The sequence below is a fragment of the Elgaria multicarinata genome, chromosome 16, assembly GCF_023053635.1.
Source record: "Elgaria multicarinata webbii isolate HBS135686 ecotype San Diego chromosome 16, rElgMul1.1.pri, whole genome shotgun sequence".
NCBI classification, from domain to species: domain Eukaryota; kingdom Metazoa; phylum Chordata; class Lepidosauria; order Squamata; family Anguidae; genus Elgaria; species Elgaria multicarinata.
This window is the reverse complement of record NC_086186.1, coordinates 702,341-725,769: the sequence shown is the minus strand read 5'-3', so window position 1 is coordinate 725,769 and position 23,429 is coordinate 702,341. Positions and strand designations below refer to the sequence as shown.

General features: G+C 47.0%; 1 pseudogene; it reads right to left on the bottom strand.

Moving 5' to 3' along the window:
- Window positions 1-383: 383 nt before the first annotated feature.
- LOC134409713 (spatacsin-like) overlaps window positions 384-23,429 on the bottom strand; it is a 104,327-nt pseudogene continuing 81,281 nt past the window's right edge.

The following is a 23,429-nucleotide window of genomic DNA, read 5'->3' as shown; positions in this document are numbered from 1 at the left end:
TGCCGCTCTCCACGCTCTTGCTGGTTGTGGTGCTAGTAGTGGTAGGAGGCTTCCGGCTCCCAACAGATTCTGGCTCAAACTCAGAGGACAGGATGGGGGTGGGATCATGTGCAGAGTAAATATCACATCCGCACCAGAGGCAAGCCTGCCTTGGAGAGGCATTTTTGGCAGGTCCTAGAGTGATCTGCTGTGAAAGCCTTGCATGAAACAGCTGAACTATGCAGGGGAGGAAGATGGAGCTCAGAGGCGATGTAGCGATGCCAGGGGCAGCTGGGCTCCCACTTACGCACATTTTCTGTGGATTGTAGCTGTGCTGAGATAAGCCAACCACAGATATGTAAAAGCAGAACGAGAACAGCAACAAGAAAGGCCACACCTCTGACTTTGTTATAGCAATTTAATTTAACACGCTTGAGAGCTACAGCCGTTAAATAAAACAAAATTACATGATATCTTTCTGTTGTATCTCCTTGGAAAAAGTGTTATTTCAATTCCCTTGTATCTGAGATGAATTGCTGGGGGAATTTCACGGTTGGCAAATAAGGGCTGAAGGGTGCGCATGTGTAAATGTTGCATGCGCACTGGACTTCAATACTGCGCTGGCCAGAGACAACCTTAATCTGGCGTTGACATTTGGCCAGTGTGTTACTTGCTCTTGGCTTAACAGTAGTTTTAACCACCATACAGTAAAAGGAATTTAAAATGATTTGGGAGAAATGTAACTTTGAGACAGAGGAGTCACGAAGCAATACGATCAGTAAAATTTAACGGAGTTCTACAACAGGATTGTAGTCTCTGTCTTTTAAGACTCCGCTGTTCCGTTCATAACCCGAATAATAAATTTAGTAATAAAGTTTAATGACACAAAAGTTAGACCTAAAAGCAGTGCAAAGTCCTAAGATCACCTTTGCACCTTTGAGACATTCCTCCACTATCAATGTAGGTCAGAAAGCAAAGAACCATTTTATTATTTCACGTGTGTTCTTGCCAATGTGGAAATCCTTCAGAAGCATGTTCACTACGTCGTAGAACTGGTTGTCATAAGCTAGTTTGTAATACACATCGATATCATCACAATAGGTCAACAGCTTCTTCAGGTTTTTTAGAGCCGGTTCATTGCCTGCACGCTGCTTGAACCTGAAAGAGATGGTCATACTGTTAACAGATGTCCTCACCCCCTCTGCTTTCATCCTACGGCCAGCCTCTCCATTAGTTCAACCTAGTGCCGAAAGAATGAGATCTACCCCCTTTCAGTACGTACTCTGAAGGACTTGAAGACATGAAGCCAGTATCCCAATGATACAGAAAACCTGATTTGGGAGAAGTCTCCCCACTGGAGAATTGGGCTTCAAATGGTTCACTTGGTTGCAGAGGACTTACTCCTGGGCCATTTCCTCAAAGGTGCTCGCCTTGAGCAGGCCACGCTGCTTGCACTCCTCCAGGTAGCTGAAGTCCTCCTTTACAATCACTTGCTGATACAGGACTTCAGCCCAGTCCGGAACGAAGTCATAGGCCTCAGCCACGACTGCTGCCTAGCGAGAGATTGGGAGTGGAGAGGGAAGAGATCCCAGTTGGAGCAGGAGCAGGAGCATGCTAGGAGCTGCACGCTGCCCCCTGCCAACAAAAGGACTCTGCCCCCTAAGGCTCTCTGTCCATCGTACTGAGATCCTGACTGCATGTCACATTCACAGCATGAAAAGTAGCCAGGCTCTCAGAAAGAACAAGGGAAGTGTCTGGGCCCACAACAGGACCGAGCTCCAATCAAGCTCTTGCAAGGAAAAATACTCAAGATCCAACAATAGCTGTAAGCTGTTCCCGATGGTGAAAGCTCTCCTGTCCTCTTCGTCACCGGGTAGAACCTGGGCAGGGACATGGCACATTCCAGCAGGCTCTTCTGGCTCAGGTTGATCAGCTTGGTTTTGGGGTTGGTGTTCAGGAAGTGGAGCTGCAGCGTAATGAGCTTTGTCAGCCTCTTGCAGCGCAAGGACTGACGCACACAGAAGTCCTCAAAGAGGAAGGATGAAGAGAAGGAGTCAGGTAAGCAAGGAGGAAGCAGCTGCAGTCACTGCACCTAGCTGCAACAGGACAGCCTTGGTTTGGGTCCAGGCTACCTGCGGGGTCACCTTCACCTGTACAATCCACCTCGCACACTCAGGTTCTCTGGGAAGAATTTCCATCAGCGAGCCAAAATTAGGCTGACATGTATTACCCAGAGGACCTCTTCTGCTTCTCCCAGACTGTGGCATGGCCTGCCGGAGGAGATTCGTCAACTTAACAGTCTTTTAGCATTTAAGAAAGCTATAAAGACGGATCTCAGGCATATCCAGTGGAGTCTTAGGATGTTTTTAGGATGTTTTAACAGTGTATACTATGTTTTTAATCAGTATTTTATACTTACTGTCGTTCCCCACCTTGATCCAAACGGAGAGGCAGGTAAGAGATAAAATTATCATTATTCCCAACCTGTTGCGCTCCAGATCTTTGGACTAACTGTCACCAGCCCCAGCCAGCATGGGCAATGGTCAGAAATGGTCAGTGGGAGCTGTAGTCCAAACCATCTGGACAGCACCAGGTTGGGAAGGCTGCAACAGGGCAACTGGATACATACCGGACACCAGGTTTGGATTTGCATGGGCAGAGCAGACTGTGATTTGGAGCTGCAAATAGGAGGGTTTTTCCCCACCACCAAAGGTGCAGCATGCGAAGCTGAAAGTAACAACGAGGGCCTGAGCTAGTTCTCCCCTTCAGACACAATGGGAGTTCTTCTGCAAATCCTGGATGGAGGGTCACTGACCTTCACTAATGCTAATGCTTTACCGATAGGAATAGTTCTCTGGCGTAGTGGTTTACCATTGCTTGGCTCCGACGGGCCAATTCTACTGTTACTTTCTACTGTTAGTTTTACCCTACCCTGTACCTGTTTGCATTCTCTTCCCCTCCTTATTGTTTTACTATGATTTTATTAGATTGTAAGCCTATGCGGCAGGGTCTTGCTATTTACTGTTTTACTCTGTACAGCACCATGTACATTGATGGTGCTATATAAATAAATAAATAAATAAATAATAATAATAATAATGGGTGAGCCCAGGGTGGCTGTGTGCAAAAGGACTAGGCAGAGCGTAAAGCATGAGCGTATGCCCAGAGGTTCTCGCACCTCTTCGCATCCTGTGTGGGTAGAAAGGCAGCCACAAGAGTCAGTGTTTATGCTCCAGGTCTCCACGCCTTTGCTTGATGCACCTACTCAGGCACACTGGATTTTCTAGAGTCTAAGTGCTAAGCATATACTTAAAGTGGCAGCAAGGCGGAGCTCCTTCGTAACAGAACGTGCCACACCTGAAGAAGCTCTTGATGAAAGCCCTAACCCTCTTTATCGACGCTGCTGAGAGCTATTCCAAGGTAAAATGGAACACTGAATGGGGCTGGATGAAGGTTTAAAATAGTGATGGGAGCCTGTAGCCCTCAGCTCCCATCAGCCCCAGCCAGCATGGGAATAGATGCTGGGAGTGGTAGTCCAACAGGTTTCAATTTAAAGGTGAGCTGTGAAGTGTTTGCTCCATGTGTTCTGTGGTGTGATAGTTCTTGCATCAGATAGGTGAAAAGGGCTGTGTTCTGAAGGCACTCCTCTGGAAAGGAGAGAGCAGGGTGATTGTATGACCACGGTGGGCAGCGATGCCGCCTGCTCTGTGTCAGGGGACCTACTCTGTGTCAGGGGACACACGCTCCCCCACCCCCACCCCCACCCCCTCAAACCCACCCCCACGGCACCTCCTCCTCCTCCACCTGAGATCGAACACCTCAGACATCCCACCGTTTCCAGGTCCGGGTGGCTCCCGCCCGGGGCTCCCCGGGACGAGCGGCAATTTACCCCAAGGCTGGGATTCAATGAGCTTCAGCTGGACATTGGCTGCCGCCTCGTGGTTCTCCGCAATCTCCCGGCACATGCTGAAGCAGAGGGCGATCATGTTGTGCTTCTCGCTGTCTCCTGGGCGGCAGCGCTTGATGTAGTCCAGCAGCGCTGTCTTGAGGGTCCCGCTCTGCCAAAGAGGGAGGGGCGGAGAGTGAAGGCAGCGCGTGGCTTGGGACCTGGCCAGCGCCAATCCTCAGGGCAAGTGAGCTCTGGCGCTGAGCAGAGCCCTCCAACAGCAACGCCAGGCCTCACAGTCGCTTGTGAAGGAGCGTAAAGGTGGCAAGAAAAACCTGCCCTTAAGACGGGGGTGGGGCAACTTGTGGTCCTCCAGCAGATATCCAGGTCTCCAAGTCCTGCCGTCCCTCATCACTGGCTCTGCTGGCTAAGGCGGAGGGAGGGGAACTGTAGGCCAAATACACCTGGAGGGCCAGAGGTTGCCCACCCCTGCCTTCAAGGGTGAGGGCATGGGCAAGTGATGGAGAGTTCGGTAGCACGGGGCAACATGTCGTGGGAATGCAGGGACTGGGGCGGTTATTTTGGAAGAGGGAAACAAGCAGAACAAAGGCACTGGAGGTTCTACAATTTGGAACTCTTGGACTGGGAAGGGTGGATTCTGTTGTTTGTACCCACCGGGTCCAACTTCTTTCTCATTAGCACCTCAAAGTGGTGCTTCTCATGCAGCAAGTCAAAGATGTAGGTCATCTCGTTGTACCTGCCGATGCCAGTGAGAAGTCGAACCTTTGGGGAGAGAAAAGAGCTTGAGCTTCAGAACCCACAAAACGTCACCCCACACGTTGCCGTTGGAGCAGTGCTGTGTCATGACAGCCCCACTCTTCCACTTGGGACAGAGTCCCTGCCTGTGGAATGCCACTGACCAGCCACTTCCCCCATTTCAGTGGGGTTCCAGACACTATGGACACCTCCCAGCTGCAGGCAAGAACTCCCCAGCTGAGAGACTGAGCAACGGAAGAAACGAACGCAAGGCCAGGAGGAAGCAATGGCTGCTCTCTCACCAGACCAGTGGAGAGCCACTCGCTTCCACACACAAGGCCCGACTCCTGGCACTGCTTCTCACGAGAGACACTGCAGGACGCTTGCTGGCGTAAGTCAACGTGCAGCACAACAGAACAAGACCTGTGTCGGAGCACAGGCCACCCTGCACAGGCGCGGGCAGGCGAGCGTCTGCCTTGCCACGGCCTTCCCTGCTCAGTGAGGGAGACAGCGGAGCTCCGGGAATCAGTGGGAGCCACAACAGCCTGCCGCTCTAAAACCCCAAAGACCAGGGGGAGGAAGGGGCACCGCAGCCGCTCAACATCCTCCACGGGGTGCTTTTGGGGCTGCCGCCACCGCCGCCGTCTCTACCTCCCACAAGGCCGTATTCTTCGCTGGGTGCTAAGTGTTCGTCCGTGAGCGTTCGGGCAGCTTGGAGAACGCGAATAATCCCTTCCAGATGACACGTGAGGCTGAAGCAATTATGGGCGAGGATCAGGAGCTCTGTAGCTAAGGGAGGGAGGAATGGGGGCTCCCATCAGTAAGCATTTTGCTTAAAACAGAGTTCTTGTGGCCCAAAAGCCAAAGAGCGGGATTTAAGTCCCTGCCTTGTTACTGTCTGCTGAATGGGACCCCCAGCAGCCAACCTCTCAGCTGTGGGAGACCCAGAGACTCAGTTCCCAGGCTTGAGTCATGAAGGTCAGAGATGGAGACCACCGCTTTCCCCTTCTGGGAATGTTCGCACATTCTCAAAGGGCTCAAGCGGTAAACCTGCACTGCTCCCTAGACACACGTGCAGCCTGGGGAACTGCAGCAGCATGTGAACCGAGGCCTCCACGAATGCAGCTCCTGGCATCGCATTTCCCAGATGTCCACCATGCCAAGAGAGCAAAAGGACAGGACACGAGGTCGCCCCTACAGCACAGTCGTATCTATGTGTACTCGGACATGACGTCCCAGGGACTGCGACGAGATCTGTGGCCAAGTGCGCATGTTTGGGGTAGCCGTCTTAGTCACAAGACCCAAGTCCTCGTAAGCGTGACATTACTGGACGTCCAGAGATAAACACTTACTGCAGGCAAGCTCCTGAAATTTTATCCAATAGCTTCACGCCAACCAGGGTGGGGTCCTGGCACAGTTTGGCCAACTGCAGGAACGCCTCGCTCTCCTCTGCTGGATTTAAGACTTGCTTTTCCCCTGTACAGACAGCAGGCCCAGAATGACATAGCGGCCACAGCACATTCCTCTGCTGAGCACCTGGGCCACGAAGGCAGCCTCTCCTCTCGCAAGTTTAGGAGTTCTTCCCCCATAAGTTGCACGAGCTCTGCCCTTGGCCCAAGAAAGCCATTTAAATGCCACGGCCATGGCAGAAGCAGTGACTTATTATTTTAATTTTTAAAAGTATTTTCATTCTTGTTGTAAGATGCTTTGGGTCTGAGAAAGATGTCCAGTAATAAATAATTGGATGATGGTGGTGGTGATGATGATGTAAAGAGGGTGGGATGGGGTGCAGGCAGTCACAGATCCCTCCTCCTCCTCCCTCCCAATCCCCTTTCCTTTTGTGTCATGTCTTTTAGATTGTAAGCCTGTGGGCAGGGACTGTCAGGAAATACTTTTGTAAGCCGCCATGAGAGCCTTTTTTGGCTGAATGGCGGCATAAAAATGCTTAAATAAATAAATAAACGTGAGCTGACAACGTAACGCAGCATCGAGAAAGGGCCACTACAATGTTTTGGTTGGTATCAAGAGGCACAATGTCAGCCAAACTCCCAGAGTTTGGAGATCAACTGTGTGGAACGGAGCAAACAGACCAACAGCAGTGAGAACCCTCTGCCAGAGATGCTTTAAGGTGGGCTCCTGCATTGAGCAGGGGGTTGGACTTGATGACCTTACAGGCCCCTTCCAACTCGACTATTCTATGGGCCTATGAACTGGAGCCCCCACTCGCCCGTACACACCTTTTCCTTGCAAAGGCGCCAGCACTTCTCGGGTGACTTCCTCAGCCACGAGCTCCGCCACCATCTCTGGCTCCAGCCCCTGGGTGGTGAGGAAGGCCTGGGCCTTCTTGCCCCTGTCTGGCTGCTGGGAGGACAGGATCACCCGAAGCAGCTTCTCAGAATCATGGGCGGAGAGCTCACCGAAGGAACAGCCCAGCTCCTGCAGAGCACCACGGAGAAGGACGGGGGGAGGCCAATCCTGAAGCACCTGCCGCCTGGGAGAACCCCCACCCCACCCTGACCCCATGCCAAACGGACAGGCAAGATGCTCGGGGAAATTCCTATGCTTTCTGGAGAGCCCGCCCCAGGCGGCTCCAAACATGTGTCCAGACATTCCTTGGACCCACACGGACTACAGCACACCTCTTGGATAACAACGTTGTCCACAGGCAACTCTGCAAGTTCTGCCACTCCCCGTGCCACAGAAAAAGCGCGTCTCTCCTGCAGCTGTTCCAGAATTCTTCTGCGCTCATTCTGGAAATTCTCAACAGTGTAACTGCTTAAAATGGCACCATCAATTAAGACAGAAGAATCCTTCAAGGCAGAGCTGAGGGCACTTAGCTTCTTCAAATCTGGCCCAATGTACAAAAGGAGCACAAAAAACAGTAACGAAAAAAGACAGGGCCGTTGCTGAAGACGTGGCGCCATCAGCCCTTCAGAGGCGAGAGCCTTGGGGAAGGAGCAAACGGGGACTCAGAGGTCAGCCGCATCGACCTGCCACCCAGGCCCCTCCTCCTCCTCCTCCTCCTCCTCCTCCTGCTCCTCCTCTGAGCGCCACCCTGGCCAGAAGCACATTGGGCAGCGAGGACAGAGACGGCCACTTCAGTGGCTGTGCCCAAGCAGTGTGGCAACGAGGGACAGGGCCTTTTCGGTGGTGGCCCCCAGACTGTGGAATGATCTCCCTGAGGAGGCTCGCCTGGCACCAACGCTGCTATCTTTCCAGCGCCAGGTTAAGACTTTCCTCTTTGCCCAGGCATATGGCGGCACATCCTAATGACCCACATGTTTAGTTTTAATCGGTTTTTAATGCTTTATGCGTGTATGTACTGTGCTTTAGAGTTTTAAATTTTGTATACTTGTTTTTACCTCAATTTTAGAATTTCTATAAACCGCCCAGAGTGCCCTGGCTATGGGAGCGGTATATAAGTGTAATAAATAAATAAATAAATAAATAAATAAATAAAATGTACCACTGGCATCCATGCTGCTTTCCTTTCAGATGCCAGGTGTAAACCTCTTCACGTACCCAAGAGCTAACTTGCCCAAGTGTGCTCCTTTTCATGTGCCAGTTTATTTAAGCACTTCACTGTTTTAATGCATTCCTAATTTCTAAAAATTTGTAAACCATCTTGGAATCAGTCTAGAGCAAATGTTTTAAACAAATAAACCACGTCAGGCTGATCAGCAACTGGTGGCCCCAGTCCCTTCCCTTCCCCAAGTGATGAACACAGAGGACAGGGACTGCAGAGGTAGAAGGCTTGGCCTTCTGTCGAAAGGCACGGGCCTTTCAATGCACTTGCAAACTACTTACTGCTCTGCCAAATTTCTGTTGGTTTCCTATCCCATTTCTGTGCCACAGATTATTATTATTATTATTATTATTATTATTATTATTATTATTATTATTATTATGTTCTATTACACTTAAAAGGAGCCCAAATTTGGCAGCTAAAGACTTCTTTAACCCTAGCTTGCCTTTAAGGGCCGCCTGAGGCCAGGCACTGAAAACGACACCCTGGCTGAAGTTAAGCTCCAGTTAAAATCCACAAATGTCAATCCAGCGACTAGGCTACGTGGGCAACACCCACCCACAGGAAACACACACACAAAATGGTCCTTGCCGTGAGGAAGAGCAATGTTGGGAGCTGCAAAAAGCTGAAGGCGTTTTCCTAACTCCTCCTGGGTCCTGCATCACTTCCAGGAGACATGAAGCCTGTGACTCCACCCAGGGCCTGGGGAGGATGGGAGGCGGCACATCACGTGTGGCTGGAAGCTGTGGAAAGGCCACCTGGAGTAAGCGAGGCGGGCTGCAGAACACTCCTGCCCACCACCCGGACTTCAGGCCAGGGACATATTGAGGCAACTTGCGCGAACAGCCACCCTCCGCAACAGAGGTTTAGGAAATGAGGAGTTGTACACACCAGGAAAGGTGTGGTGTGTGGGTGTTAACTGTTCTTCATCTGGTGAAATTAAACTCACGATCAAAAGAACACAACTAAGGAAACAGGCTCAGTAGACTTCGGGCCTGTTCAGAGGACATGCGAAGCCACGGTTAGGCTGTCGACCCTCTTGCAGCAAGTGGTGAGTGTGTGTTTAAACCGTGGTTCCATAGCCACCATGGTTAGGAATGGTTCACACAACATGCTAAGCCATGATGTTTACCTCAAAATGCTTAACCACCGTGGTTTAGCATGCCGGCGAAACAGGGTCAATGCCTCTCCCTTTAGGAATCCCTCCGCTGGATCCCAAAGAATAGGATCGTGGCCCATGTTTTACCCCATGTAATGTATGCAGGACCTCCTCCTGGTGGATGTATCTGTCAGGAACAAAGATTGCGCCAATGCACGCCTCTTGTCCTGCCTGCCTCATTCCTCTCCCTAAGCGCAGGACAAACATGCGACTCAGCAGCAGCAGCAGCAGCTTCGCCTAACTGGTTGATTCCCCCCCCCCCCCCATCCCAGACAGGGCTGGAATTGGAGTAACGAAAGGCCTAAGAGGCTAAGAAGAGGAACGGGCCTGTTGCAAAAAATAAATATGATAAAATCAAACCAATTATCTAACATTAACAAATGTATCTGAATCAAACACAAAAATCTTCACCATAAATCATTTACTACACATTTCTTCAAACAAACTTCTATATATGCTTTCTTCTTTCTCCCACTTCCTCATCTTAAACCTTAATAAACCTTTTATAAATTGGACTCATAGTTTGATCACTCAAGGAATATTCTGCCATGTGCCAGATCGCTTGGTTTCTCCTACAGGCTTTCATTCATTGAAGAAGAAAGGGGAAACGGGTGAGGTTCACTCTGGGGTGTCTCTTCTCCCACTGAGAGGCAGCATAGTGTAGTGGTTACAGTGTTAGACTGGGACTAGGGAGAATCAGGTTCAAGTCCGCATTTGGCCATGAAGCTTACAGGGTGGCGCTGGGCCTGGCGCGGACTCTCAGCCTAACCTGCCTCATGGGTGGGATCGGGAGGGGCACCGACAGCGGGGTATCAATGCGACCAATAATTATTTAAAAAGCAACCATCTGTAGTTTCGAGGATCCTCTCACCACAGAAGCCAAATTGTCTTAGAGCGCTGGTAGAATTTAAGAGAGAAGCAGCATGGCACTCAGCCCATCGAACACCTGCAGCTTTCACAACAATATACAAAGCAGAGGCACCAGAATCTGCCTCAGCTGTTAAAGACTTGGGTATTTTTAAAAGCTTCATCAAGTGAATTAAGCTTCTGCTTACTTCTGAAATGCTGGCTTAGAATGCAAGGAGCATGGCTTGGGCTTCGTGGTAGATTTTGTAGTCCATGCACAATTTGTACACCTCCAGCAGCAGCAGCAGAGGGGAATCCTTCATACAGTAAACATACATACCTTCAAGGAAGTTGCTGGTCTGGAGGTCAATTATGACAAATCTGATTTGCTCTGTGTTTAATATCCCTTTGGCTGAACAGAAAAATATTCATAACTTTATTGCTTGTTAGCCAATCAGGCCATTCGCAATATTCAACGAATTTCCAAAGTCACTTTAAGATTTGGCAGTTTAAAATACTTAGGCATTCAGATCACTAAGGAAATCAAACAACTGCGTATGCGCAATTTTGATCCTTTATGGAATGCTCTAAGAAAAGATATGACACTGTGGAAGAAACTTAAATTATCTTGGGTAGGGAGGAATTCAGCCCTGAAAATGACTTTGTTGCCTAAACTGTCTTTTTTATTTCATACCCTGCCAGTAGAGATTCCTGGAAATGAATTCAAACGTTGGCAACAAGCTCTATCCACAGTCAGTGGAGGGGGCAAACGCATCCGGGTCAATCAAGCGACACTATTCCGACCAACTAAACTAGGGGGGGTTGGTGTCCCAAATCTTAGGCTGTACCATGATGCTTTTCAATTGAGGCAACTACTCAAAATAATTAGAAATGAGACAGAAATCCCGTGGGTGTCAATTGAAAGCGCCCCCTGCATCCCTACGATCAGGGCGATCCCATTCCTTCCAACATTGAAAAAACATATTCAAATAATTAATAACCCATTTTTGAAAGCAAATTTAAAGGTATGGGCAAAGTGGGCAAAATGGTTTGCACCATCCCCTTCTCCCCTAACCCCGATTTTAGACCACCCCCGATTCAGAGATCAATTTAAGTACAGACAATTTGCAGGTTGGGAAGAAAAAGGTTTTTTCCATATTCGTGATCTCTTTATACAAGGAAAAATCATATCAATGCAACAATTAGAGGCAAACCTGAGCCCACTCCCTTGTCCCTGGCTCCAAAAACTACAAATAGTCTCTTTTGCAAATGCTCTATATCAATTCCATAACATTCCACGCTCGCTTACTATATTTGAGAAAGCTTGCCTGACTTATTCTAGAAAGGTTAAAGGGGGAGCTTCTGATATATATCACATGATATTGAATTGTTAATTCCCAGATAAGGGAGGGTTAAAAATGATTTGGAAACATGACCTGTGCACCAGTTTCACTGAAGGTGAATGGAAAAGCTTGTGGCAATCAGCACCCTATAAAACAATATCAGCAAAAGTTAAAGAGCTCACTCTGAAAATCACTCACAGGTGGTATATCACCCCTGTTAGACTGCACCATATTAGTGGTAATATATCCCCACTCTGTTGGCGTGGTTGCTCCGTTCCTGGCACTTATATTCATCTTTGGTGGGAATGTCAACAGGTCAAAACTTTTTGGTCGAGGGTTTTCCAAACCATTACAAACATTATTCATGTTGAAGTAGAAACTGACCCAGCACTGGCTCTACTTTCTATTTTTAGGAATGCCAATAGAAAAAGTATTCCCAAAGCCTTGGTCACCCATTTGCTGGTTGCAGCCAGGTGGGAAATTGCCCAATTCTGGAAAAGCGACAGACCTTTTGACCATCAACGCTGGTTTGATAAGATTTGGAAACTAGCTTTAAATGATAAATTGACACAACATAGCAGGTTAGCAAGAGGAGAAATAACATCAGACACATTTGTGGAAAACTGGCTGGACTTTTTCACATTTATTAATATGAATCCTGGCGAACCTAGACCCCCAATGACTCAGGAATCCTTTTGGTCAGAGGTTCTAACTTAACCTGCATCTTTTTCTGTACCAAGTGCTTATTGAAGGAATGAACACCCGTGCTTTTTTATAGTGGTGCTGTGGGAACATTTATATTGTTGTTGAGTGTTTTCTTTTATTATTTATTTATTTATTTATTACATTTCTATACCGCCCAATAGCCGGAGCTCTCTGGGCGGTTCACAAAAATTAAAAACATTCAAAGTATAAAACAACAGTATAAAACCATAATATAAAATACAATATAAAAACTCAACCAGATAAAAACAGCAGCAATGCAAAATTACAAATTTAAAACCATGTTATTTAAAATTTATAGATTGTTAAAATGTTGAGAGAATAAAAAGGTCTTCACCTGGCGTCTAAAACCATAAAATGTAGGTGCCAAGCGAACCTCCTTAGGGAGCTCATTCCACAGCCGGGGTGCCACAGCAGAGAAGGCCCTCCTCCTGGTAGCCACCTGCCTCACTTCCTTTGGCAGAGGCTCACGGAGAAGGACCCCTGAGGATGACCTTAGGGTCCGGGCAAGTACATATGGGAGGAGGCATTCCTTCAGATAACCTGGCCCCAAGCCGTTTAGGGCTTTAAATGTTAATACCAGCACTTTGAATCGGGCCCGGACCTGGACTGGCAGCCAATGAAGCTGGAAAAGGACTGGCGTAATATGGTCTCGTCGGCCAGTCCCTGTTAGTAAGCGTGCTGCCCTGTTTTGCACCAGTTGAAGTTTCCGGACCGTTTTCAAAGGCAGCCCCACGTATAACGCATTGCAGTAATCCAAACGAGAGGTTATCAGAGCATGGATAACCGTAGCTAAGCTATCTCTGTCCAGATAAGGGCGCAGCTATATCAGCCTAAGCTGGTAAAAGGTGCTCTTTGCCACTGAGTTCACCTGTGCCTCAAGTGACAGTTCTGGATCCAAGAGCACCCCCAAACTACGGACCCGATCCTTTAGGGGGAGTGCAACCCCGTCCAGGACAGGGCAAACATCACCTCGCTGGACAGAAGAACCACCCGCTAACAGTACCTCCGTCTTGTCTGGATTGAGTTTCAGTTTATTAGCCCTCATCCAGTCCATTACCATGCCCAGGCACTGGTTCAGAACAGCCACTGCCTCACCTGGGTTTGATGAAAAGGAAATGTAGAGCTGGGTATCATCCGCATATTGATGACACCTCAGTCCACATCTCCGGATAACCTCCCCCAGCGGCTTCATGTATATGTTAAACAGCATAGGGGATAAGATAGAGCCCTGTGGAACCCCGTGGCTTAGGTGCCACGGCACAGAGCAATAATCCCCCAGCACCACCTTCTGGAATCGGCCATCCAAGTAGCAGTGGAACCACTGCAACGCAGTACCTCCAACTCCCAGCTCAGACAACCTATGTGTGTTTATTGTATTTGTCCTTACTTGAAAATCAATAAAAATAGTATTAAAAAAAAGGGAATATAAAATCAATACAATATTAAAATAACCATCGCTGCATCTTAAAATACTCAGCCAGCCACCATTTTCAGTTAACCAGTTATCCAGGCCCCTCCTAGATATGATAAAGCCAGTGACACATGTAGAAAAATGTTCCATGTCCTCTCTTTTCAGGGGAATATCTTGTGTTTGTAGACTCTCGGTCAGCATTTTTACAGGGAAAAAAAATAGAAAAGATTCTGCCAAAATTTATAATCCCATCGGAAAATTCTTCATTCATAACCATTGTAAAAGTTTGGATAGCCTCAGTCAAAGAACGGATTTGTAATGCGTTGATTAGTGGTGTAATTTTATTTTTCATAGGTTCTTGAATTTTAGAGGTTGCTTTCTGTGTAATCGCGAGGGTCTGAACCAATCAGATGCACCTTTGGGTATGACTCAGCCAATTAGGGCCCAGGGATGATATAACAAACACTCTGTACCCTCATTGGCCAAGTCTGCCCTAAAGGCAGTGTCTGATTGGTTCAGATCAGTGCTATTCAAAATGTCTTACAATCCTTTGAAATGTGGTACCGTGGGGCCTGCAGGTTGAGCCACATGGGACTCCCTAGGGCTGCCCAGGTGGGTGCAGAGGAGGAGAAGGAAGATGGCAGCAGCTGCGACAGCAGGCTTAGGGTCAAGGACTGGCCCCTCTGAGCCTCTGGGCACTCAGCAGCAGCTGCCTGCCTAGACCAGGCCTGCTTAAGGCATATAGTAAAATGATTTTAAGTTTTCTACCCAATAATAATAATGATAATTTCAGACACACACACACACAAACACACACACACACACACACACACACACACACACACACACCTATTTAATAAACATTAGCATAGCCGGGAGAATCTGTGCCATCTCAGGAAGCAGGGGAACTGCATTTTCCCACGCCTCTCCTTCCTCTCTCGCCCATTGGGGCTGAAAGGGCCTCTTCTTAACCTCAGGCTTTGCCCTCAAACTCCTTATTGGGGCTGTCCTCACAGGGTTTTATCTGCAGCTTGGCTAATAAATATGAACTCACTTAAATCGAAGGTTGTGTCTGCTGCCCGGAGGGCTTTGGCCACAAGTTCCAGGCCGAGCTGCACGGCTCCCAACACGTGAGTCCCGGTTCACACCTCAACTTCCTCCTTGGGACCAGATATGCCCCCTATGTGCCCAGGGATGCACTGGTCTGACGGGTCATGTCATTTCAATGGGCAGAGGGCACTGAGATCAATTTGAGAGAGGAAGGAGCCGTAGTGTGTGGGTTGAGAGCGGGACTAATAAAGAGGGAGTGAGAGCAGCAATAAGAGCAGAGGAGGGGCATTAAAGAGGGGCTGTGGCTCAGTGGTGGAGCACCTGCTTCCCGTGCAGAAGGAGCCAGGTTGAATTCCTGTCATTTCCAGGAAGGGCAGGAGAAATTCATGCCTTAAACCCTGGAGAGATGCTGCCAGCCAGTGTCAACCATGCTGGGCCAGATGGTCGGATCCAGTATAAGGCAAGTTCTTATGAAAAACAGGGGGAGGCTCTGGAGACAAGATGAGGGAAGGGAAGCCTTCCGACCAGTGGCTCACCCCTATTTGCCCTCTTGTTGCTGTACCCCTCTGGTTACTTGAAGGAGAAGCACTTTTCACATGCTCTGATGGCCTATCTATCCACCCATCCCTCCCTCCCTCCCTCCCAATAGAAGGGAGAGCAGCATGCCAGGGAATCCTGGCTGTTATCTCTGATCTCAGACTGGAGATAACAGGGGGAACCCTCCAGGGGGCTCAATGGGCCAGGGGTTCTGCACTCCTGTGGCTGGAGTGACACCGTGTGTCAAATCTTTTTGAATGTGGAATGAAAAGCAGGAAATAACACTATGAAAGCGGTCTATGGAATGTGGATTTTGCCCCAACAGTTATCAGTCCACTTCAATACTCCTATAAAGCAGTAGTGTAGATCTAGGGTTTTAGAGCCATTACTTATTACTGCTTCTCAGTTACTGTTTGTTCCATTATATAAACCAACACCTGTTCATTCTTTTAAACACCAATGTTCTGGTCCAGCTGGATTAGAAGGTTGGCAACTCTGGCCTGCTTCTAAAATGCAAATGTTGAATCATGGCAATTTCAAATTTGGGGAGGCTGAAAGAGGCATCACTGTGTACTGGATTGCTACCAGTCTGTAAGCCTCCATGGTTCCTATCTTTTAAAACTGTAAGCTGAAAAACTAATGTTGCTAAATATGTTTTTACGGAGGTTTCACATCAAGAAATATTTGCATATGTATAAATTCTCTATGTATAAATATGTATAAATTCCAGGCAGGCGGCTACTAGGAAGAGGGCTTTCTCTGCTGTGGCCCCCCGGTTGTGGAATGAACTCCCCAGAGAGGTTCGCTTGGCACCTACATTGTTTTCCTTCCGTCGCCAACTGAAGACCTTTTTATTTTCTCAGCATTTTAACACCTAATTTAACTTAAATTTAAACTTTGCTGTTTTAATCTGATATTTTAACCTATATTAATTTTGCTGTGTGGTTTTATTCTGGTTGTGCTTTTTATACTGTATTTTGTATTTGTGTTTTAAATTTGTTGATTGTTTTTATGCTCTTCATGGTTTTAATTTTTGTGAACCTCCCAGAGAGCTTAGTCTTTTGGGCGGTATAAAAATGAAATCAATCAATCAATCAATAAATCAATAAATCCTAAACTCCAAACAGAGAGGTGCCAAGGCTCAAGGTTATCTGAAAGTCATTATTATTTCTTCTGCAAGCCCTAATGACTCTTTCCAGACGTTTAGAGTTGCTTGATGGTTGTGGAAATGCAGACGCTTAAAGGAATTCTTCACATGCTCCATTGCATGGGCCTGGAAGCTGAGCCATGACTCAGATGTGTTCTATCCCATCAGGAGCTTTGTGTAAAATATTTAACTTCAGGCTACCACCTCCATATTGCACAGCTGGCGGTTATGTTCACGAATGCTTTCAGAGCACCCAAGAGATATGGTCCTACAGAACATGGATGGAATAGCTAAGTCCTACTGAAGTCAATGGAACCAACTGACAACTAAAATTGCACAGGTTTGCATGTTTATGGAGAAAGATCATACAGCTTGAGATATTCATAATTTAACCCAATGCTGAGTGTGTACCTGGTGTGCTGCCCCTCTGCACTAAATCAGTCGTGTGGGTGGGGCCCTAAAATATTGTCATTAACGATATTTTGCTTGTGACAAGCAATCATTTTGCACTGTTTTACGTTACCGTGTTTTGTGATAAGAGCTTAAGAGCAGCTCCGCTGGATCAGAGTAAAGGTCCATCCACCCAGCATCCTACCTTCTGCTATGATCGCACCAGATGCTTCAATGATGCCTACAAGCAGGGCCTGGTGGCAAGAGCAATACCCTCCCCCTAGTCTTGCTACCCAGCAGCTGGTATTTAGCAGTATACTGCCTCTGAATGTGGAGGTTCCATATTCAGCTTCCAGGATTAAGAACCACTGATAGACCCCCTCCATCCTATCATGGGTCTAATCTCCTGTTGAAGCCATCTAGGCTTGTGCTTCTCACCCCATTCTTTGGCACCCAACTCCATCCGTGAGTTATGCCTTGTGTGAAGAAACACTTCCCCGCCTCTGTTCCAGACCTCTTGGCAATCCTCCAACGGCAAGAAGAGTCTACCTCAAACCTGAATTAAATTTAAAAATTAACCTAGTTTTCTCTCTAATCTATTAAGAGAGGCATTCAAGAGGCAGCTGGACAACCATCTGTCAGGGATGCTTTAGGTTGGATTCCTGCATTGAGCAGGGGGTTGGACTAGATGGCCTTGTAGGCCCCTTCCAACTCTGCTATTCTATGATTCTAAATAGTCTCAAAGTGCAGCCACCAGAGAGTAGACAAAAATTACACACATTGGGTAGTCCCTTGTAAGGCACAAGGAGAGCCCCTTCAAGACACCAAGGCCTTGTAAAACAATTCTAGCAATTCTAATTTTTGCAGTTCTAAAAAGCAGTTTCTAAAATCACAGTTCTAGCAAACATTTAGGCTAAGCAAAACATTTTGCATGCAATATTACTTCAAACACATTGGTGTTACCCAGCACTGGAAACAGAAAACAAGAAAGCATTCATACAGTGAACCGCTATGCTGTACATTGATGGTGCTATATAAATAAATAAATAAATAAATAATGTGTGTATGAACAGACACGTGTCTGCCCACATTCTACACCAGATCAGTTACGTGATGTGCTCTCATTAGACCCGTGTACAAACTCGCACACATTCTAATGAGACTTACACCCACTTCTAAGGAATCTTTTGACATTGTTATTATTATTATTATTATTATTATTATTTATATAGCACCATCAATGTACATGGTGCTGTACAGAGTAAAACAATAAATAGCAAGACCATGCGGCATAGGCTTACATTCTAATAAAATCATAATAAAACAATAAGGAGAGGAAGAGAATGCACCAAACAGGCAGTATAAAAGTCAGAACAAGATCAAGTTTTAAAAGCTTTAGGAAAAAGAAAAGTTTTTAGCTGAGCTTTAAAAGCTGCCATTGTACTTGTAGTTCTCAAATGCTCTGGAAGAGCGTTCCAGGCATAAGGGGCAGCAGAAGAAAATGGACGAAGCCGAGCAAGGGAAGTAGAGACCCTTGGGCAGGTGAGAAACATGGCATCAGAGGAGCGAAGAGCAAGAGCGGGGCAATAGTGCGAAATGAGAGAGAAGAGATAGGAAGGAGCTAGACAGTGAAAAGCTTTGTAGGTCAACAGGAGAAGTTTATATTGGATTCTGAAATGAATTGGAAGCCAATGAAGAGATTTCAGAAGTGGAGTAACATGGTCAGAGCAGCGAGCCAAGAAGATGGCAGCAGAGTGGTGAACAGAAACCAATGGACTGATGTGAGAAGAAGGAAGGCCAGTGAGAAGAAGGTTGCAGTAGTCCAACCGAGAAATAACCAATGCATGAACAAGAGTCTTGGCAGAAGAGACAGACAAAAATGATCTAATCCTGGCAATATTATACAGGAAAAATCGACAGGATTTAGCTACTGCCTCAATAAGAGGAATAAAGGAGAGCGAGGAATCAAATATAAAGCCAAGACTACGAGCTTCCTTGACTGGAGTAAGTGTAACATCATTGACAGTAAGAGAGAATGAGAGATGAGAAGGTTTAGGAGGAAAAACAAGCAATTCAGTCTTTGCCATATTAAGTTTCAAACGATGATGAAGCAACCAAGCTGAGATATCTGAAAGACATGCCGAGACATTGGCCATAGAGCGTCTGTGGCGAAGTAAGGCAATTCTAACTCAAGAAACTTACAGCACTGAAGGGGATAACGCCACAGTGGCACATTTATTGAGGTTGAAACAAATACAAAGGCACAAGCTAGTTTTGGGGAAATTAGCTGAGCATGTAAAGGCTTAGAAGCAGTTTCAAGATTGAAAAATAGACCTTTTGAGACTTAAGAGCATACACAGAGACAGCAGGGGAAAGAGTAGAGGGAATCTAATAATAATACCTCTCCTTGGGCTGCAGCCCTTTCTTGTAGAGCAGAACTGTGGAGCATTGCAACTCTCGGTCTTAGGTGAAGAGGAAAGGAAAGCAGCGAGGCAAAGCATGGCAGCGCTCAAAAAGAAGCAGCTAGCCTCTCCTTCCCCTCCCCCTTTAGGGTGTCTTGGTATGATCTTGTTTAAAGGTCTACTTGCTATGGGAACAAAAGAGGGTGATTTGCGGATGATGGCTGTACTTGATGCAGCTTGGAGTTCAGCAACAGGGCAACATTAGCATGTGTATGACCAGGTAAAATTCTTGCCATCCAGCAGTCATATTCTGCTTGGTTTTACCCCTACCTTTGTCTCTGGGGAAGGCATTTGAAGACGTCTATCAGGAAATGGTTACTCGAGCTAGGCCTTCTGTGAATGCTCGCAGTCTATAGGTGGGGTTATGGGTGACTTCAAAATGGAGTCAGTACTGCTCACAGAAGCTACCTTGTAACAAGGCTAATAGTTTATGCTCTGGTTGTTGTATAATTGTCAACTGCTTCATTTGTTCAGTGGTAGCAGTATGCAGTAAGGTGATGGGGAAACAGTGTTAAATGTTAGGAAAGGTTAGACTATGGTCATCCAGTGAAGGATTTGCAGTCAGAAAAGATATTTGAGGGAAGGGGAGACTGTATCACACATAGGGCTCATCTACACCAAGCAGGATATTCCGCTCTGAAAAAGCGGTATAGAAAATCCAGGCGCCACACTACTGCTTTATAGCAGTATTGAAGTGTACTGACAACTGTTGGGGCCCATGACACATACCATATACCGCTTTCATAACACTTTCATAGTGTTATATCCTGCTTGGTGTAGATGTGTCATGGGCCCCAACAGTTGTCAGTGCTCTTCAGTACCACTATAAAGCAGTAGTGTAGCTCGTGCAGTGCAGTTGAATACCTCTATAAAGTAATAGTGTGGCTCCTGACTTTTATATACCGCTTTCATAGTGGAATACCCTTCTTGGTGTAGCTGAGCACACAGTATAGCAAAAGCTTCAACGTACAGCAAAAGCTACAGAAGTAGGAATGAGTGAACTTAATTTCAGATACATTGAATGTTTCACTTATACTTTATTCCAGTGATTTATTCCAGGCACAGTTACAAAATGGGGGATACTTGGCTCAGCAATACTACAAACGAGAAGGATCTTGAAATTGTTGTAGATCGCAAGCTGAATATGAGCCAACAGTGCGATATGGCTGCAAGAAAGGCAAATACTATTTTGGGCTGCATTAATAGAAGTATAGCTTCCAAATCACGTGAGGTACTGGTTCCTCTCCATTCAGCCCTGGTTAGGCCTCATCTAGAGTATTGTGTCCAGTTCTGGGCTCCACAATTCAAGAAGGATGCAGACAAGCTGGAGCGTGTTCAGAGGAGGGCAACTAGGATGATCAGAGGTCTGGAAACAAAGCCCTATGAAGAGAGACTGAAAGAACCGGGCATGTTTAACCTGGAGAAGAGAAGATTGAGGGGAGACATGATAGCACTCTTCAAATACTTAAAAGGTTGTGACACAGAGGAAGGCCAGGATCTCTTCTCGATCCTCCCAGAGTGCAGGACACAGAATAACGGGCTCAAGTTAAAGGAAGCTAGATTCCATCTGGACATCAGGAGAAACTTCCTGACTGTTAGAGCAGTACGACAATGGAATCAGTTGCCTGGTGAGGTTGTGGGCTCTCTCACACTAGAGGCCTTCAAGAGGCAGCTGCACAACCATCTGTCAAGGATGCTTTAGGGTGGATTCCTGCACTTAGCAGGGGGTTGGATTCGATGGCCTTGTAGGCCCCTTCCAACTCTGCTATTCTATGATTTTAACATTAAGATGTAATGTAGAACAGGTCTGTCTTAATTGTGTGCTGTGAAATTAGACCTGTGACCAAGGCCATATTTGGGTGGGCACGCCCCCTTGGGGGCTGGGCATGCTGGTGAGCACACCCCCTTGGGGGCTGGACATGTTGGTGGGCACGCCCCCTTGGGGGCTGGACATGTTGGTGGGCGCACCCCCATGGGGCGGCCATGTTGTCCTCCTTTTTGGTTTCCAAAATATGGTCACCCTACTTAAGCCAAAAGGGGGCAATACGTGATCTATTGTTTCTCCATGTTGCTGACCTCCGGGTGTGTCCTCCCCCGCTCTCGATGGCCAAAAGGGAAGGGAAAAAGTCCCCCTTTACAGCTCCCAAATGGGACAGCCACTGCCTGGTGCAGATTCAACTCCCACCTTTACTTCCCAGTGATCCAAGTTCTTTATCCCTTACTACAGGGTAGGAGTGTGCTAGCATCAGTGGTCTTGCAGTCCTTGCAGGAAGAACGAAAGAAAGTAAATCATCTCCACATGGCAGAGGGCCTTCTCTGGGGTGGCCCCAAACCTCTGGAACAAACTTGCATCAGGGGTCCACCATGCACCATCCTTGCAGGCTTTCAAGGAGGCCTGAAAACATTTTATTTCACCACAGCCTTCCCATGATGAATACTGTTATTGTTGGTTTTGTTGTTCCTGCTGGTTGTATTGTTGGTTTTGTTGGGTTTTGTTTTTGCTATTTTATTATGATCATATTCTTCTTGATTTTAATATTGTATGTATTTTGTTGTTGTAAGCCACCTTGTGAAGGCCTTTGCCCTGAAAGGCAGCCAAGAAATGTTTTAAATAAAGAAAATCAAGAATTGATTCGCTGAGATCTTTTCTTCTGAAGAGTGGTATAAAAGTGCTGCGAATGAAAAAATGACGCATATTTCAAAGTTCTCAATATGGATCTGACTTTTTTTTAAAAAGAAAATGGAAGATTGAGATTCCCTCTAGAACCAAAAATGCTTAGAACCAGAGTCAAACTCCTTTTAAGTTCCTGGGATGAACACGGTCAGAAGCTGTGCTTCTACGGGACAAGGTTCAAAGTACTGAAAAGTAGGAAGTGTCTCAGCTGATCTCCAGAGGCAGGCAGGACCACCTGGGGGGAAACAGCGTTTCAAGTACCTCCAGCCATTGAATTGCCTCCTTGCCACTGCAGTTGGTATAAAAACCTGGTCCCATGATGTGAACCCCATCAAAATGTTCGGCACCAGCTGATTTATTTATTTATTTATTACATTTTTATACCGCCCAATAGCCGAAGCTCTCTGGGCGGTTCACAAAAATTAAAACCATAATAAAACAACCAACAGGTTAAAAGCACAAATACAAAATACAGTCTAAGCACAACCGGGATAAAACCACGCTGCAAAATTGATATAAGATTAAAATACAGAGTTAGAACAGAAAAAATTAAATTTAAGTTAAAATTAAGTGTTAAAATACTGAGAGAATAAAAAGGCCTTCAGCTGGCGACGAAAAGAGTACAGTGTAGGTGCCAGGCGGACCTCTCTGGGGAGCTCATTCCACAACCGGAGTGCCACAGCGGAGAAAGCCCTCCTCCATGAAATCCTGAGCCAAGTGCTTTCCAAGGCCCACATAGAACATGTTAGAGTAGTCCAGTCATGATGTTCACCATGCACGAAGCATTACGGTGAGGTCCAACTGAACCAGGGATGGGTGCACCATTCCATTCCAGGGGAAAGCACACCTGGCCACAACTATTACCTGACCAGGTATGGTCCAGGAGTATCCCCAAGCTGCTGTCCTGATCTTTCAAGGGTGCACCATTCTATGCTGAGTGCACCGTTCTATGGGTGCAGTACTCCATGCTGAGGAAAAGCACACCTGGCCAACCATCACCTGAGCAGGTATGGTCCAGGAGTATCCACAAGCTGCTGTCCTGATCTTTCAAGGGTGCACCATTCTATGCTGAGTGCACCGTTCTATGGGTGCAGTACTCCATGCTGAGGAAAAGCACACCTGGCCAACCATCACCTGAGCAGGTATGGTCCAGGAGTATCCCCAAGCTGCTGTCCTGATCTTTCAAGGGTGCACCATTCTATGCTGAGTGCACCGTTCTATGGGTGCAGTACTCCATGCTGAGGAAAAGCACACCTGGCCAACCATCACTTGAGCAGGTATGGTCCAGGAGTATCCACAAACTGCTGTCCTGATCTTTCAAGGGGAGGGGAACCTCATCCAGAAGGGGATGACATCCAATCCCTGAACAAATACCAAGTATTTCTTGTCCTTAATTTCCTCTCATTTACCTTCATCCAACCAGGTTGTGATCTGTCAGTGATGCAGTAGTACCCTTAATCTCCTCCACCCACTTGCCCTGAAGTCCAATATGGGCCCCACCTGCTGTGTGAGAACAAACATCTACTGGCCCATGATT